Consider the following 6000-nt stretch of genomic DNA (forward strand, 5'->3'; position numbering starts at 1 on the left):
TATATTAAAGAATCTTCACAGTAGCCACCTGGAATGCATTTCAATTAACAGGTGTGCCTTGTTCAAAATTATTTTGGGGGTATTTGTTTCCTTCTTATTAATGCATTTGAGCCAATCAGTTGTATTGTGACAAGGTATGGGTGGTATACAGAAGATAGCCCTATTTGGTAAAAGACCAAGTCCATATTATGTCAAGAACAGCTCAAATAAGCAAAGAGAAATGACAGTCCATCATTACTTTCAGACATGAAGGTCAGTCAATACGGAACATTTCAAGAACTTTGAAAGTTTCTTCAAGTGCAGTCGCAAAAACTGACTCTCACGAGGACCGCCACAGGAAAGGAAGACCCAGATTTACCTGCTGCAGAGGACAAGTTCATTAGAGTTACCAGCCTCAGATTGCAGCCCAAATAAATGCTTCACAGGGTTCAAGTAACAGACACATCTCAACATCAACTCAGAGGAGACGGTGTGAATCAGGTCTTCATGGTCAAATTGCTGCAAAGAAACCACTACTAAAGTACACCAATAAGAAGAAGAGACTTGCTTGGGCCAAGAAACATGAGCAAGACCGGTGGAAATCTGTCCTTTGGTCTGATGAGTGCAAATTTTAGAATTTTGGTTCCACCCGCCTTGTCTTTGTGAGACGCAGAGTAGGTTAACGGATGATCTCCGCATGTGTGGTTCCCACCATGAAGCATGGAGGAGGTGTGATGGTGTTTTGCTGGTGACACTGTCAGTAATTTATTTAGAATTCAAGGCACACTTAACCAGAATGGCTACCACAGCATTCTGCAGCGATACGCCATCCCATCTGGTGCATCGTGAGACTATCGTTTTTTTTTTGTAACAGTATTTTTATTGGAATTTCACAATTTTCACCCATATTAAGAGATACAACAACAGAGACAAAGCACACAGAAAAAAAAACAAGAAAAACAGCACCCACTTTCACATATCTACGCGTATATATATATACATATATATATACACACATATATATATATATATACACACATACACATATATATATATATATATATATATATATATATACAGTGCCTTGCGAAAGTATTCGGCCCCCTTAAGTTAATACTTTGTAGCGCCACCTTTTGCTGCGATTACAGCTGTAAGTCGCTTGGGGTATGTCTTTATCAGTTTTGCACATCGAGAGACTGAAATGTTTTCCCATTCCTCCTTGCAAAACAGCTCGAGCTCAGTGAGGTTGGATGGAGAGCATTTGTGAACAGCAGTTTTCAGTTCTTTCCACAGATTCTCGATTGGATTCAGGTCTGGACTTTGACTTGGCCATTCTAACACCTGAATATGTTTATTTTTGAACCGTTCCATTGTAGATTTTGCTTTATGTTTTGGATCATTGTCTTGTTGGAAGACAAATCTCCGTCCCAGTCTCAGGTCTTTTGCAGACTCCATCAGGGTTTCTTCCAGAATGGTCCTGTATTTGGCTCCATCCATCTTCCCATCAATTTTAACCATCTTCCCTGTCCCTGCTGAAGAAAAGCAGGCCCAAACCATGATGCTGCCACCACCATGTTTGACAGTGGGGATGGTGTGTTCAGGGTGATGAGCGGTGTTGGTTTTACGCCAAACATAACGTTTTGCATTGTTGCCAAAAAGTTCAATTTTGGTTTCATCTGACCAGAGCACCTTCTTCCACATGTTTGGTGTGTCTCCCAGGTGACTTGTGGCAAACGTTAAACACCACTTTTTATGGATATCTTTAAGAAATGGCTTTCATCTTGCCACTCTTCCATAAAGGCCAGATTTGTGCAATATACGACTGATTGTTGTCCTATGGACAGAGTCTCCCACCTCAGCTGTAGATCTCTGCAGTTCATCCAGAGTGATCATGGGCCTCTTGGCTGCATCTCTGATTAGTCTTCTCCTTGTATGAGCTGAAAGTTTAGAGGGACGGCCAGGTCTTGGTAGATTTGCAGTGGTCTGATACTCCTTCCATTTCAATATTATCGCTTGCACAGTGCTCCTTGGGATGTTTAAAGCTTGGGAAATCTTTTTGTATCCAAATCCGGCTTTAAACTTCTTCACAACAGTATCTCGGACCTGCCTGGTGTGTTCCTTGTTCTTTTTTTTATTTATTTTTTATTTCACCTTTATTTAACCAGGTAAGCAAGTTGAGAACAAGTTCTCATTTACAGCCATGTTCTTCATGATGCTCTCTGCGCTTTTAACGGACCTCTGAGACTATCACAGTGCAGGTGCATTTATACGGAGACTTGATTACACACAGGTGGATTGTATTTATCATCATTAGTCATTTAGGTCAACATTGGATCATTCAGAGATCCTCACTGAACTTCTGGAGAGAGTTTGCTGCACTGAAAGTAAAGGGGCTGAATAATTTTGCACGCCCAATTTTTCAGTTTTTGTTTTGTTAAAAAAGTTTGAAATATCCAATAAATGTCGTTCCACTTCATGATTGTGTCCCACTTGTTGTTGATTCTTCACAAAAAAATACAGTTTTATATCTTTATGTTTGAAGCCTGAAATGTGGCAAAAGGTCGCAAAGTTCAAGGGGGCCGAATACTTTCTCAAGGCACTGTATATACACACACACACACATACACACACACACACACACACACACATACATATACCTACATACACTCATGCATATACACACATATACGCGTACGCACACACACACATACACACCTATACATACGTACACCATTTTCCTCTTCCCGCTCGGTGCTTCTCTCACCCCATCACCATCATTGCGTCTCTCAATACATACATTTTAAACAAACTTACAAACAGAAATTAAACAAAAAAGCTCAGTTTAAACCATGAGGTTAGGTTCCACACATGGAACGTACAGTGTAGTTATGAAATACATAGATCACAGCAATTCTACGAGAATCCTTGCAGCATAATAGCTGATACCTCAGGTTCTAGGTCATTTATTTAGATAAGGTTCCCATACTTTGTAGAACTGGTCTGTTTTAGAATGCAATGTACATGTCAGATATTCCAGAGGCACCCATTCAAATAGTATCTTATGCCAATCTTTAATAGAAGGAACCTTATCACTAATCCACTGTAAAAGGATGTTTTTCCTCGCTGCGAAGGTAAGGATGTTGTAAAGCCTCCTTTTACCCACAGAAGTAACATGCCTACTAGGGAGACCTAACAGTAAAGAAACTGGGTCCAATTCTAGATCAACCCCTAGGATCTTTTCAATTTCTTGCAGAACACCAGACCAGTATCTTTGTATTTTGGTACATGACCATAAACAATGTGTTAGGGTGCCTGTATCAGTTTTGCATTTAAGACACTGAGGGGAAGAGGAAGTGGGGCTAAAAACATGTCTGCGATTTGGGGATATATGCAATCTGTGTATTATTATTAATTGGATCGCTCTAGTACGGTTACATATAGATATTGTTTTTGCATATCTCCAAATGTCCTCCCACATCTCTTCGTCAATAGTAACAGACAATTCTTTCTCCCACACCTGTTTCACCCTCTGTGTGTTGACAGCAGAAAAGGACCTTAAAGTATCATAAAACAGACTTACAGACATTTTCCTTTGTGGGAAAAAAAGCATTCTTTCAATGACAGACACATCAGGGTTACCAATTAAGGTGGTGCTCTTCAGAATATAATGTCTTACTTGTAGGAAGCGGGAAAACTCCTGCTTTGGGAGTCGATATTTCTCGACCATCTGCTCAAATGACAACAAAATCTTATCAGCAAATAAGTCATTTAGCCTGCGTATGCCCTTATTAAGCCAAAAGTTAAAGCCAGCATCCAGCAATCCTGGACTGAAATCTGGGTTGTTAAGAATTGGGGTAAGAGCAGAGGTTAGTTTGGACCTTCCCAGGAAGCGTTGAACTGACCTCCATACTTTGAGTGTGTTAAGTGTAACGGGATTATTGCAGTGATCTTCTACAGACTTGAAACTTCTGAAAAATAAAAGATCCTGTAAGGGGTATTTTGAAAGAGAAGTCTCAATGTCTAACCAAATAGAGGAGTCATCATTTGTGATCCAGTCAGAAATATAACTATTATTATATTTTCAAGAGGGATATTCTACCCAACCAAGAAATCGGGAGAGAGTTCCAGCGCTCCAGATCCTGTCTTATTGTATCAAACAAGGGAACAAAATTGGCTTTGTACATTTGCTGGAATTTAGGAGTTACAAATATACCCAGATACATGAAACCTGAGGGAGACCATTTAAAAGGGAAGGAGGGAGAAGTATTAGGTACAGAGTGTAGGCTACCAAGTGGCATAGCCTCTGACTTAGTTAGGTTAATCTTGTAGCCTGAGAATTCGCTGAATAATTCAATAATATTAATAAGAGATGTAATTGAAGTCTCGAGACTAGAGATGATTATCAGGACATCATCAGCATACAAGCTTATTTTATGGTGACTATCGTTTGTTATTCAAACAGGACAATGATCCAACACAAGGAAAAGCAGCCAACAAGTGCTCAGCATGTGGGAACCCCTCCAAGACTTTTGGAAAAGCATTTCAGGTGAAGCTGGTTGAGAGAATGCCAAGAGTGTGCAAAGCTGTCAAGGCAAAGGGTGGCTACTTTGAAGAATCTAAAATATATTTTTATTTGTTTAGCACTTTTTTGGTTACTACATGATTCCATATTTGTTATTTCATCATTTTGATGCCTTTACTACTATTCTACAATGTAGAAAATAGGAAAAATAAAGATTAACCCTTAAATGAGTAGGTGTGTCCACACTTTTGACTGGTACTGCATGTTACAAAAAGTTATTTTAAATAATTGATTTCAATGTAGAAAATAGTCCAATTAAAAAACCCTTCAAATCATATCAAATACATTTTTATTGTCAAGTACACATGGTTAGCAGATGTTAATGAAAGTGTAGCGAAATGCTTGTGCTTCCAGTTCGGACCGTGCAGTTATATCTAACAAGTAATCTAACAATTTTACAACAACTACCTCATACACACAAGTGTAAAGGAATGAATAAGAACATGTACATAAACATATATATGGATGAGGGATGGTATAGAACGGCATAGGCAAGATGCAGTAGATGGTATAGAGTACAGTATATACATATGAGATGAGTAGGTATGTCCAAACCTTTGACAGGTACTGTGTGTGTGTGTATATATTTATACATATATAGCTTCCCCTTTTGTTTCTGGCTGAGGAATGCTGGAATGTAACTATAACCCCAAGGTGGAGAATTCATGGATATTGTTAAGTTTGCCTTTAGAGTACAGCATTTAAGCAGTTTGACTTTGCCTTTATTTAACCAGGTAAGTTGTAGAGAACATATCTTTTTACAACCTAATGACCTGACCAACAAGGATCAATGAATCATGCCGCAAAGCAGCATACAGAGAAACCGAGATTCTGAAAGAGGAGGCCTGCTGATACATTGGTTGCTGGTCGCATTTGAAATGTAAGAGCCGGCCGGAGACATTAATTGAAGTGTATCAATTAATTACACGTTTAGTCTACATTAGGCTTAGGCTATTTTTATGTGCAATTGTGTATTTAGAATCAGAAACATGACATTATGGTCTCTCTGGCACTACAGGTCATATGACCACTGGGCACCTCATTTGGACTGCACTGGCTGCTGTAAAAGAATCAGTGAGAGATTCTGAGAAGTAGAAGATAACTTACATACAGCTAGACTTACGTTCTATATATTCTGATGACAGTATAATCCTTTTCGATTGCGCTTGTCATTTTCACTCTCACTACTCAGCTTCACTCATGTTGTATGAGGTTCTGGTTCACACACCAGACTAATTAGTCCCTATCCCAATATCCTTTTGCTATATGAAGCTTTACAAAGCGGTCACCTGCTACGGTTTTGTTAAAAAGCTGAGAGCAAAATGGAAAGAGAGAGAGAGATACAGAGATAGAGGTTGATTGAGAAGGTAGCCCACCTTTTCAAGAAAGGTCACAATGAGAGCAAGACATCCATTCTCTACAGCATATGCCAAGGGGCC

Source organism: Oncorhynchus nerka, linkage group LG7, assembly GCF_034236695.1.
Source record: "Oncorhynchus nerka isolate Pitt River linkage group LG7, Oner_Uvic_2.0, whole genome shotgun sequence".
Classification (NCBI taxonomy): Eukaryota; Metazoa; Chordata; class Actinopteri; order Salmoniformes; family Salmonidae; genus Oncorhynchus; species Oncorhynchus nerka.